The following is a 13,830-nucleotide window of genomic DNA, read 5'->3' on the forward strand; positions in this document are numbered from 1 at the left end:
CCAAGCTGACTAGATGCTGTCCGGCAGGCGGTGGCGCGAGCCCCCAGGACTCCTCACCCTCGCCCCTGGGTGCGGCCTTCCCCCACGCAGCTCCCGTGCCCGCCTTCGGCCTCCAGCCACGAGCTCGCCTCCCCCTCCTCCCCAGCCCTCTAGGTGGCCTTCTTTCGTACTCGCCGCGAGCCTCCTTTGGCCTCCTCTGGCCTCCTCTGGCCTTCTCCGGCCTCCAGCCACGCGGTCAGCTCCGTCCCCAAGCCTAGTGCTAGGTTTGGAGTAGAGGGGGGAGGGGTGGAAGGAAAGGAGGTGGTCGGGAGTTTTTTTTAGGGGGGAGTTAAGGAGGAGGGAAGGTTGGAGAAAATAAGGCACGAGGCGGTGCGCAAGCTCAGCATTGGGAGACCAGAACGAGGTTAGAACCTGGGGGGTGTGTGGGTGGGGGTGATAGGCGAGCATGGAGTGGCACATGGAAGGGAGGGAAGGGGGGGAGGGGACAAGGAAGGAGGGGAAGGCAAGAAAAAGAGACAGACGAGGGGGGAGACAAAACACGAGAGAAGTGAAGAACTGCATCCCGCAAGGGTGAAGCAGCAGAGTGGAGGGAAAGCTTTTTGGAAAATGCCCCCACTGAGGGCATACCTCTTACCTTGGGTATTCTCTGCAGGAATTAAACTTAACCACGGTACACATTCTCCCACTTAACTGCTTGTATTGAATTTACCTTTTAGCTATAGCTTTATTTTTTTCCCTTTTTTTATTGCTTTCAAATTAATTTTCAGTGTTTTGTTAAGTATTTCCCAGTTAAATGTAAAAGATTTTTTAACAGTCATTAAAAAAATTGAGTTCCAAATTCTCTTGCTCCCTGAGCCCCTCCCCCCTCCGTAAAAAGGCAAGCAATTTGATGGAGGTTAGGCATGTGAGGTCATGCAAAATACTTCCATATTAAGCACGTTGCAAAAGAAAACAGAAAATGAAACAAAAAAATAAAGAAAATAAAAAGTATCCTTCAGTCTACATTCAGAGTAGGGAAAGCTGGAAAGCAGTCTGGCAGAAATTGGGTATAGAGCAATATCTTACACCATTTACTAAGATAAAGTCAAAGTGACATAAAGAGAGAAGGCAAAAAAATTTGAAGAACATGGAACTTATTACCTATCAGACTTATGGATAGCGGAACAATTTGTGAATAAGCAATAGATAGAGAGCAATGTATGGTGTACAATGGATAATTTCAATTACATTAAAAAAAGTTTTCTACAAATAAAACAAATGTAGCCAAGATCAGAAGGAAAACAGAAAATTGGGGGAGAGGGGGAATTATTATAGACAGTTTTTCAGAGAAAGGTCTTATATCAAAAATTTAAAGAACTTTGTCAAATCTAAGAATAAAAGTCACTCCCTAACCCATAAATGGTCAAAGAATATGAAGGGGCAGTTTTCTGATGAAGAAATCAAAACAATTTGTAGTCATATGAAAACATTCTCTAAGTCATTATTGATTAGAGAAATGCAAATTAAAATAACCTTGAGATGTCATTTTACATCTATCAGATTGGCAAAAATGATTGAAGGAGAAAAACCACAAATGTTGGAGGGGATGTGGAAAAATTGGGAAACTCAGTCACTGTGGGTGGAATTGTGAACTGATCCATAGTTGGAGAACATTTTGGAGAGCAAACTAGAATTATACCTAGAGTCATTAAACTGCCTATTCCCTTTGACCCAGCAATAGCACTACTAGGTCAGTTTCACAGGATGATTAGGGAAAAAGAAAAAGAACCTTTATGTTCTAAAATATTTATTGCAGCAATCTTTGCTGTGGCAAAGAAGTGGAAATTGCAGGGATGCCCGTCAATTGCAGAGATGCCCCTCAATTGCAGAGATGCCCATCAATTGCATAGATGCCTGTCAATTGCAGAGATGCCTGTCAATTGCAGAGATGCCCATCAATTGCAGAGTGACTGAACAAGTCATGGTTTATGATCTTGATGAAATATTACTGTGCTATAAGAAATGATGAGTTCAATGGTCTTAGAAAAACGTGGATAGACTTGCATGAAATAATAAAGAGCAAAATGAGCAGAACCAAGAGAATATATAGTAAGAGTAGTATTATTTTAGGAAAAACTGAGCAACTAAGTCATTTTGACTATTCTAAATACCCAAATTAACTACCAAGGATCTATGAAGGAAGGTGGTATCTGCGTCCAGAGAATGACACACACACACACACACACACACTCTCTCTCTCTCTCACTCTTGTGTCTAATGGTAGCTATGGGGAGGGAGGAGGAAAGAAAAAAAGGAAAGAAAGTTGCATGGTAACTTTATTATATATTTAAAAGATTTGCAGTTTCGATTGCAGTCTTTTGTTTTTCTATTGTTATGGAAATGCTTGTTTTATTTCTTAAATTCAGAATAAAAAAGATAGAAATACTGATGTTTGTGTGGGTTTGTTTTTTATCCTGCAACTTTACTGGAAGATGTTCATTGTTTCAACTAGTTTTTTTAGTTGATTCTCTAGAGTTCTGTAAGTATACTATCATATCATGTGCCAAGAGTGATAGTTTTGTTTCTTCATTGCCTATTTTTATTCCTTCAATTTCTTTTTCTTGTCTTATTGCTATTAGTTATAGGTTTTCAGCTGGGTAAACATGAAGGGGTCAGAGCAAAGAGGGTTGCCCTGGGGTCAGATGAGGTGGATTCAAACCTTGTCTTTGACTGAAAAGTTCTTTCTGTATGTGGGGCTGAGCATGTCACCTAACATTACTTTATCTCGTTTGAACTAGATAGGTTCTGAAGTTTTTTCCAGCTCTATATTTCTTATCTTAAAGTGTGTAATCAAAGCCACACTTGTGTCTCACCTATATATGGTGATTTTAATAACTTAAGTGTTGAGCTTTAAAATTTTATCTTTTTTTGTCTTAAGATTTTAATATTTTAAGTGTGTTAGCCGCATGACTTTAAAGGACCTCAAACTTGTATAAGACAGAGAATATTTCCAGAGGGAACTATTTCTATTCAAAAATGAAAAGTCATATTTTATTGATCTTTTTGATTATTCATTTGACAATTCTGTTCTAATCAGCAGCAAACTAAATATTCCTTGTGCTCCTAAAGTAATTCTTAATAGTAAAATACAGTAAGATAGCTTAAGACTATTAGAATAGACTTATGCCCCCAATCTTTTAGTACTTATGAAGAAGTCAGGAAGAGTAAAGATATTGGGTCTAAAAGGATTGACTCAAACTCAATAAGGTAAAATGGAATGGAAACAAATGTAAAGTTATATTTGTGTTCAAAACTCAGGCACACAATTACTGATTGGAGAAGCAAGGATAGACAAAATTCATGTTAAGAAAGGCTATAGGAATTTACTGGATAGCAAGCTTTATTTGAATCAGTGGTAGGACATTTTAAAAAAGCTTCTTCAATTATATTCTTCTTTAATAAAAGCAGAATTCAAAATGAAAGATATGATATTTTTGTTATGCTCTGACCTGGAGAAATCACATCAGAAGTGTTATGTTTAGCTCTAGATGGCATATTTAAAAGAACATTTACAAGCAAAAAAGAGAGATAGTTTTGTTTTCTCGTTGCGTACTTTCTAGAGAAAGTTGATTAAGGGACCTGCAATCATGCCATATAGTTTTGGTCAAAGGAATTGCTGATATTTAGGATAGGAAAAAAATAACACACAGTCTTTCACTTCTCTGATCTATTCTTCACACAAATGGCAATTTTTTAATTAAAAAAAAAAGGTGTTTTTTTTTTTAGTCAGAAAACATTTGTAACCTTCCCTGTCATACTACCTAGTTGAAAAAATAAAAGAAAAGCAAACAAACAAAAAACCCTTGTAACAGATATGCATGGTCACTCAAATACCTGTATTGGTCATAATTAAAAATATATGTCTCATTCTGCACCCTGAGTTAATAACCTCTCTGTCAGGATGTGAGCAGCAATGATTTATTATTAGTTGTCTAGAATCGTGGGTTGTCTGTGTTGGACAAAGAGCTCTTAAGTCTTTCAAAGTTGTTTGTTTTCATAGTGCTGTTATAGTATAAATTTTCTCTTAGTTCTGCTCACTTCATGCTATATCAGTTCATGAAGGCCTTCCTAGGTTTCTGTGAAACCATCTCTTTTATTATGTATGCTAGAACAATAGGATCTATTGTGTTCATGAATTTGTTCACCCGCTCTTCAATTGATGGAGACCCCCTTATTTTCTAGTGTTTTACCATAACAAAGAAGGCAGCTATAATATAATATTGTTTGTACACATGGGTCCTTTTCCTCTTTTTTTTATTTTTTTTAAGAGATATATGCCTAGTGGCAGTGTCACCGAGTCAAAGTATAAGAATAATATAGTGACTTTTGGGGCATGATTCCAAAGTGTTTTCCAGAATGGCTATACCAATTCACAGCTCCACCAAATATGTCAGTGTGAAGGTTTTCCCACAGCTCTGCCAACATTTCTCATTTTCCCTTTTTTGTTGTTGTCATCTTTGCTGATCTGAGGGGTCTGAGAGGTGAAATTTCAGAGTTTAATTAATCTTCATTTCTGTAATTATTAAAAATTTAGAGCATTTTTCATATGACTGTTGGTATCTTGTGCTTCTTTTGAAGACTGCCTGTTCAGGGGGCATACAAATCTCTTCGAAGTATGGTTCCCAGGAAGTGGGGATGGAGTAGTGTTCCTGGGATCCATGGTCCACTTGGATCCGAAGCATGAAGGCAGGGCTGCTTCAGCGGGACTCCTGTCTGATAAAAATGGCAGAGTATCTTAAAATGATTAATTCCATTTTAGGAAACTATATTGAGAGTAAAATTGATTGTTTTACTACTGGAATGTAGCACTTGAGAGATGATCTACTACAAACAATTTTTATCACAGGTGAGATTACTCTGACCCAGAAAAGGTCACTAGGAATGCTTAGGTGAAATTAACCTAGGGACCTTCTGGCAGTAGAGTAGCTTGGTCCTTCCTAGGAAGGGATAGTTTGCAAGGATGATCAGACTCTGGAGCTACAGGTGTTTTTGAAGGAATATGCTGCTTGTGTTTAGGTTGGAGAGACTACAGTTGCTTCAAGAAAATTGAGATCAAACAAATAACATCTTGGGAGAAAAAATGGAAACTTCCTAACAAGGAAGTTTTAGAACAGTTATATAAGAAGATGCTTCTTGGAGATCCACTTGAAAATGACAGCCAAGAATATACATTTTATCTCAATCTGCCTTTTTCTTTTTTTTTCTTTTTAGCGAGCAATTGTGGTTAAGTGACTTGCCCAAAGTCTTATGGCTAGTAAGTGTGTCAAGTATCTGAGGCCGGATTTGAACTCAGGTCCTCCTGACTCCAGGGCCAGTGCTCTATTCACTGCGCCACCTAGCTGCCCCTCAATCTGCCTTTTTCAACCCAAGATTTCTCCACATCAGATTTCCTGAAGTGGCCATGTGTTCTTCATGGTAACCAAGCCAGTTCTTTCAACATGGATGCCACTCCCACTCCTGTAGCATCAATAAATTTGAAAATGAATTTTCAAGTTAGTAATCCCAGAGATATAATGCTACTTCAATTAACAGTTATCAGGATGATGATAATCACAATACTATCTTAAAAAATGGAATTCAGTATAAAAGAGAAGTATAGTGATATAATTGAAATTCTTTTAAAGCCATATGAACTGGAATCTAAATTAATCAGCACATCCCACAGTTCTGATAAGTTGTTGTCTCATATGGCTGTAAAGTATCTTGCCTCACTACTATATTTACAACTCAGAGAAAAGACCATAGTAAATAAAACATGGACAGCTTTTTGTTTAAAAACTCTTTCTGACTACCCTGAAAGTAATACAATCACATATTGTCTCTGGACTCTTCAAGCTGTAATATAAGAAATAGTGAAGGCTCTGTGTTTACAGAAAGCAGGTGCCAGTTCTTTAACATGATTAAGAATCATTACCACTGGAAGAAGTTCATGTTTATAATATGGAACAAATTCTATTTCACAATTGCCCATCTATCTCTAAAATAGGAAGGACAGGCCTTCCCCACAATATTTTTGAAAGTCCTAGTGTAATAGGTTAACTTTTAAAATAAGCTTGTATTTTTGAAATAGAAATCGAAATTTTCAATTATTATGTAACCCTATGACCTTTAGATTAAATATTATAAATTTAAAGCTAGAAGAGACTGTCTAATTCAGCTACCTCATTCTATAATAGAGGAAATTGACACCCAGAGAGGTTAAATAACTTGTCCAGGTCTCACAGGGTAATAATTGTTAGAGGCAGGATTTGAATCTTAAAATCTAAGTCCCTTGATGACCAGGTCAGTATTTTTCTGCCACACCACATAGCCTTCAAGTTCAAGTTATTCCCTCCCCTCCTTTTAGAAGTTTTAATCTTAAGAGCACTTTATACTTACATTTTTATCTTATTCTGGTTTATATTCTATTTTTCTGCTAAGTGGCTTTCCATATAAGTCTTTAGGGTTCTCTTGGATGCTTTTATCTTAGAAGGTGTTGGTTATTTTGTTTTTCTTATGATTTTGGTTATGACAAATATAAAGTCAGTCTTTAAATTTGTTTTAAAATGTTATGTTTAATTGTGCTTTAACCACATAGTCATCCATGTCCCATTTATAATTCCTTTTTTATCCTTTCAGAAATATTGAAGCAGTTTTTTTTTTTGACATCTTTTGATTTTCTTTTTGAAGTCTTTTACTGTTCAGTTTTTTCCTCAGCATTTTGAAAACTACCGAGATACGTCACTAAATCCTAAAATTACAAATTTCTTGATTTGTTTTCTGGAATTGCTTGAAATTCTTATAGCCTTCAGAATTCACTTGAAGTTATATCTCATTTACCAGAGAATTTTTTATTTGAAAATATTTTGTGCTTTGGACATTATTGCCCGGTCTATTCACTCTTTAGTCAAAAAGAATTTCATCATCCTTCTTAAAAGATGTCTACTACATGAAATAGGTGAGGATGTCCTAAATACTTCACTTCCTACTTTAGTTGAACAAGACCCTTATTTAGATATGGACATGTTAGCTTTGGGTAGTACTTTCTTGCAAGCTGTGAATCTGAGATGGTTGAAGCTATTATCTATCAGTGGAAAACCCAGCCATTTTGGAGGCAGTGAAATTCAACCTGGAAATAAAAGTTTTGTTGTCCATTTATCCTCAGAACATCAAGTTTGGTTTTATTGAAATCCTTGGAAATCAAGGTGCGTAACTGTTATGTCAGCAAATGAAGTAAAAGGTAATTTGTTAGTTTGACCCCTATCTTCTAAAAAGAGTGATACATGATCTTATCAGCTATTTTCAAAGTTTGAAGCTTTATTAAATCTTTCCAATTTGAACAAATGAGATTTTCTCCAAACTTATTTAAATGACTTAAGTTTTAAATAATTTTTCATATATAAATTAATGCATTTATATATAAATAAATTTGCATAATTGGCTATTTTTTAAAAAGAAAACTGCCTGTTCATCTCCTTTGATGATTTATCAATTGGGAAATAGCTCTTATTGGATCAATTCTTTATATATCTTGAAAATGATATGAGAGAATATGTAGCAAAGGTTTTATTTTTCTACCAGTTAATGATTTCTCTTCAAATTTTAGTTTCATTGATTTTATGCAAAAACCTTAAAAATTTTTATTTACTCAAGTCTTCCATTTTATCTTCTGTGATTCTGTTTATCCTTTGGTCATAAACTCTTCTATCTATGGATCTGAAAGAATATTTTTTTTGTGGCTTCTTTAATTTGTTTATGATGTGACTTTTTACATGTAAGTCATGTATCTATTTGCAGCATATTCTGGTATATCATATGAGGTGTTGGTCAAAACCCAATTTGTGTCTGACTGCTTTCCAGTTTGCCCAAGAATTTTTTGTCAGATAGTTAATTCTTACCATTAGTAACTTGGGACTTTGAATTTATTGAACACTAAGCTATTGGTTCGGTTTTCTTCAGTATATAAAGTAATTAACCTTTCCTATTGAGACACTTCTCTATTTTTTAACTACTACCAAAATCATTTTGATGATAACTTCTTTATAGTATACTTTAAAATTCTGGTAACTACTAAGCTTCTTTCCTTTCTACTTAAAAAAAAATTTCCCTTGAGATTCTTGACCTTTTGTATCTCAGATAAATTTTATTAAATTTTTATTAAACTGTTTGCTCCTCTACATGAATTAATCTGTTCCACTCTGACCTTTCTATTTTTAACTATGCCAAATCATTTTGATAACTGCTTTATAGTATAATTTGAAATATAGTATTAATAGCCACCCTTCCTGCTTATTATTTTTGATCATTTCCCTTCAGATTTTTTAACCTTTTGTTCTTCCAGATGCATTAAGGAGATGTAGGTTGACGCCTAAGTGTTTGTACTTACTTAGTTTTAATAGAATTTTTACTTCTTCCTCCTAAGTTTTGTTGTTAATATAGGAAAAGGTTGATTATTTTTGTGAATTTGCTTAAGAACTGAAGCTTTGCTAAATTTTGCTAAAGTTTTAGATAATTTTAGTTGAATCATTAGGGTTCTCTTAGTAAACCATGGTGTCATCTGCAAAAAGAGATAGGTTTGTTTCCTCTTTGCCTATGCCAATTCCATCAAAAATTTTTTCTTGCCTTATTCTATAGCTCACATTTCTAATATGATAGCAAATAGTAGTAGTCATAATGGGCACCCTTGCTTTATTCTTCATCTTGTTGAAAGGTTTCTAATTTATCCCCACTTTGTAAAATGCTGGCTCTTGGTTTTATATAGTTGCTACTTAATGTACTAAATAAAATGTATTCTTATTTTCTAGTGTTTTTTATCAGATGTATTTTATATTTTGTTGAAAGCTATTGCTGCAATAGTTGATATAATGATATTATTTCTTTGTTCTTATTATTAATATGGTATTTTATGTTTATAGGTTTTCTAATATTGAACTAAACTCTACATTCCTTGTCTAAATATAACCTGGTTACAGTATATAACATTTATGGTATATTTCTGTAGCCTCTTTGCTTATATTTTATTTAAATTTTTTGTATCAATGTTCATTAGAGATTTTGTTCAGTAGTTTTCTTTGTTTTAACTCTTTCTGTTTTAAGTATCAGGACTATATTTGTTTCATAGAAGGAAAAAAGTAGAGCCCCTTCTTTTCCTATTTTTGTAAACTGTATGTTAAAATTATCCTTTAGAGGTGGCTAGGTGGCACAGTGAATAGAGCATCAGTCCTGGAGTCAGGAGGACCTGGGTTCAAATCCAGGTTCAGACATTTAACACTTACTAGCCATGTGATCTTGGGCAAGTCACTTAACCTCAAATGCCCTGCCTTCCCCTCTCCAAAAAAAAGTAACAAAAAAAATTTTTCCTTTGAATGTTTGATAAAATTCCTTTGAAAATCTGTCTAGGACCATAGTTCCTTTCTTGTAAAAAAACTTTATTATTCAGTTTCTTTTTTGTAGTTGGGTTATTTAAATTCACTGTTTCTTGTTCAGATGATTCTGGCATTTTATATTTTTAAAAAGATTCATCCATTTAAGTTTTTGGTTTTATTTATTTACATTTATTTGGGCAAAATGGTTTCTGTAAATTTCATTTATTTTTTCTTCCTTTCATGTGAATTCTCCTTTTTTTATTTTAGATACTGGTAATTTGGCTTTCTCATTTAAAAAATCCAGTTAACTGATGCTTGATTTATTCTATCATCCTCTCCCACAAACCAACCCAAAGAAACTCCTAGTTTAATTCATTAGTTTGATGGATTTTTGCTTTCAATTTTGTTAACCTCTCCTTTGATTTTCATTATTTCCATCTTGGTGGGGTTTTTTTTTTTTTATGGTGGTTTTGTAGCTTTTTTCATTGCATTCAGAATTCATTAATCTATTCTTTCCATCTTTTGTTGATTAATGTGTTTAGATGTATAAATTTTCCTGTTAAGGACTGATTTGGCTAAATCTCATAAAATTTGTTATGTTGTTTCATTGTTTTCATTTTCTTTCATGAAATCACCTATTACTTGCATGAATTACTCTCTGATCCACTAATCCTTTCTTCAGTAGCCCTTTATTGAATATAATTTTATTGCATTGTGGTCAATACAGAATGTGTTTGATGTTTCTGTTTTGCTATGTTTGTTTTTGAGTTTTTATGCCCTAATCCTAGAATCCTTAATCTTATTAGTCTTGGGGTGGCCAGGTGGCTCAGCGAGTAAGACCACCAGCTCCAGGGTCGGGATGAGCTGGGGATCAAATCCAGGCTCATATACTTAGCACCACACCTAGAAATAACTGGCTGTGTAACCTTGAGCAAGTTACTTAACCCCAATTGCTATAAAAAAATCTTATTAGTCTCATGAACCCCTTTGGCAGTCTGGTGGAGCATGTTTACCTTTTCTTAGAATATTGTATTTAAATGTGTAAAATAAAACAATAAGACTAAAAAGAAAAATCATTATATTGAAATAGAGGTGTAATTTTATTCTAATCCAATTTCACGGACCCTGTAATATCTCTCTTTGGACCAGTTGGAGTCCATAGCCTAGGTTTAGAATCCCTGCCTTAATAAATTCCCAAGTTTTGCAAATTTTCTATGTATTCCTGAAAATAAGCACACTTCTTTCTATTCCCATCTAATAATCACTGTACATCTAGCATCTGAATTTTCCAAAATCCTATTCAGGTCCTTAGCATCTTTCTTTTTTCTTCTTATTAGATCTATATCAGAAAGGGGTACATTTAGTTCCCCTACTGGTATAGTTTATGTTCTATTTTCCTTGTAACTTATTTAGATTTTCTTTTAAGTATTTCTATATAGTCCCTTTTGGTGCATATATGTAAATTATTGATATTAATTCATTGTACATAGTGCCTTTTATCATATTATAGTTTACCTTTTTCTCTCTTTTAATAATTTATTTTTTGTGACTGCTTTGTCTGACATGATGATTGCTATCCCTGCTCTTTTGAGTTCAAGTATAACAGATTTTGCTACAGGTCCTTGTTTCAATGTTGTATGAAACTTTTATGTTTCAAGTAAGTTTTTTGTAAACAGAGTTTAACTGATCTAGAGGCCACAGTTCCATTGATAACATCTTCCATATTGATTTATATGTTAATGCTCAATGTCTTTAATGGGGTTTTCTTCCTCCTGATATGTTTGGTAATTTAAATCTTTTTTTTTCTTTATATGCCTCTATGATTCACTTTCTTATTTCTTTCCCTTTGATTACAGGTTCCCTGAGAGTTGGTCCCCAAAACTAACTCAGAATACTCTCATGCTGCAATTCATAATTCACTAGCCTCGGTTTCTGCCCCAAGTGGCTTCTGAGGGGACAGAAATGGCTCCAACTAGATGCTCAGGTAGATGCTCTTTTCCTCAGATTTAGCAGAGTGTCACACACCCAGGTTGTGTTTGTCCTTCATTTTTGAAGACGACCATGGCATCAGGGAAATGAGGACGTGACTTGCATTTGACTTTGATTTGAGTGAGTAAGGGATGTACAACTCACCAGCCTCACTTTCTCCTCCAGAGCCATCTGGATCCAGTGACCTGATATTCATCAGCATGACTAGAGATGATCCAGGATGAATGGGAGACCCAGGCCTTTAGGCTAAGGCCTTTTCAGGTACTCAATTAGAATGAGGTAACGCCCATTATTGCCCACAGACCTGTCTCAGGCAAGACAAGGGAAAATGAGTCAACATCTGATGAAGCAAAGGATCCTGTGGGTTTCCAAGAGAGCAAAGCACAACAGAATTTTCCTAAATTATGTAAAAGAGAAGTAAGAATAGTGAAAGCAGAATTTATGACATGCACAGCAGAAACAATTGTCAGAATATGAAATCTTGAATTCACGGTGGCAAGTCTCACCAAAGAAAGAAAAAATAATTGATTGGGAATGCAAATACACACAAGTAAAATCTGGTAGAAGAGAAGAAAAAAAATAATAGTTAAAAACAAACATGATCTCCATACAAACAAAACATATTGATCTCAAAGACAGGAGGCGTAGAGACTATATAAGGATTATAGGTATTGTTGAAGAAATGACAGGTCAAAAACCCTGAACAATATAATGCAAGAACTAATACAAGAAAGCTGCCCACAACTTCTAAACACAGAAAATAAAAAATGCCATTTGAAAGAATCTATGAATTGCCCTTCCTTCAAAAACTAAAAACCTGTGTTATAAATTTCAAGACACACTGTAGTTAAATTTAACAATTACAGAGGCAAACACATTCTGAAAGCAACCAGGAGAAAAACCTCCAAATATAAAGATAAAGAAATTATAATATCACAATACTGTTCCCACTAGAAATTGCAGGAATGAATGGAATAATGTATTCTGAAGAGTAAAGGAGCTCAGGATCCAACACAAGGTAACATAAATTGCAAATCTGAACCTAACTGTTAATGAAAAAACATGGATATTCAATTTAAAAGAGATGTTTCAAGCATTCCTAGAAAGAATGTCATGCCTGAACAAATTATTTGCTTTTCAAATACCCTAGAAAAGATAAATATAAGAAAGGTCAACAAATACAGCAGCCAAGAACAATACCAACAAAATAATAACAGAGAATATTGAGATTTCTTTTTAAAAGTATATTAGGAGATAGGGGTGAAAGCAGACATCAAACATAAGTGATGGTGGAGAAACAGACCTGAAGTATCACAGTATCATTAAACCACAGATCACCTTGCCTATGAATCACTGTTTTAGTGTAACTAAGTTAGAGAATGGGAAGGTGCATGAAAGGGGAGAGTAATGGAAGAAGACAGGGGGAATATATGAGATGTATCCTAATCAAGTCAAGGTTAACAATGAAGGGAAGATAATCCTGTAGTCACCTAGGAAGAAGAGAGTCTATAGGAAAATGGATGAGGAGGCAAAAGAAGGGATTGAAATGGAGAAAGACAATGAGAAAAGTATTTCAGTAGTAAGAGGGATACCACTGATGAATGTTCCCATGAGAAAGGATGGATATTATATAACGGGAGATGGAGATCTCACAATGAGAAAAATCTACAAGGCTTTGGTTCTTAGAAAAATTATTCTTCTTGCCTCAGGAAAAAGGAAATCAGAGCTCCTGCAAGCAACTGAGACCCAATACAGTGGGAGGGAATGGACTCCAGGAGAGGATTTGAAGGCAAATGGGAAGGGGAAAAAAATAGCCATTGTGAGGGCAAAAGTTAATAATGAATTACACAATCCGGGATATAGGAAAATTCCTACCATGGTGCGATATTATATCACTAATAGAAAATGGTATTTTTAGTGAGGCACAAAAGATAAAAAAGCCCAGGGAGCAAGGTCTGTAAGGCAGTAATAGAGAAACTTTTTAGTTTAGAACACAAAATAGGTTCCTTAGAAAGTTTAACTGCACAAAAAAAAAAAAAAAATGCAAAGGCTAAAGAAGACCTAAATAAGTTTAAGGGCTGTAAATCAAAAAAACAAAAAGTCTGTTGGAAAATGGAAAGAGAAGATTAAAAGAATGAGGGAAACAGTTCAGAGATGTAAAGTGACTTAGCTATGGTCATGAGGAAGGAAAGAGTGTACCAGGACTGGACTTCAATCTTCTGACTTTAAATCCAACACTATCACACTAGAGGTTCTCAGCCTTTTTGAGGACAAGAAATTTCAAAGACTCTTACATGATATTAGCATAGGTCAGGACTATACAGCTGGTTACCTGCAAAAGGATTTTTTTGGGGGTCCACAAAAAATGTAGAGGAAAGGGATGTCCAGGTAGCACAGCGAGTAAGAGCACCGGCTCCAATGTCAGGATGACCTGGAGATCGAATCCGGGCTCAGACAT

At 34.9% G+C, this 13,830-nt stretch overlaps 1 pseudogene; it reads left to right on the forward strand.

Moving 5' to 3' along the window:
* Positions 1–13: 13 nt before the first annotated feature.
* Positions 14–11,268, forward strand: LOC138149346 (protein Lines homolog 1-like; annotated as a pseudogene).
* The last annotated feature ends 2,562 nt before the right edge of the window (positions 11,269–13,830 follow it).

This window comes from Petaurus breviceps, unplaced genomic scaffold (genome assembly GCF_028583685.1).
Source record: "Petaurus breviceps papuanus isolate PSGF00001 unplaced genomic scaffold, PetGlider_PUasm1.0 90847, whole genome shotgun sequence".
NCBI classification, from domain to species: Eukaryota; Metazoa; Chordata; class Mammalia; order Diprotodontia; family Petauridae; genus Petaurus; species Petaurus breviceps.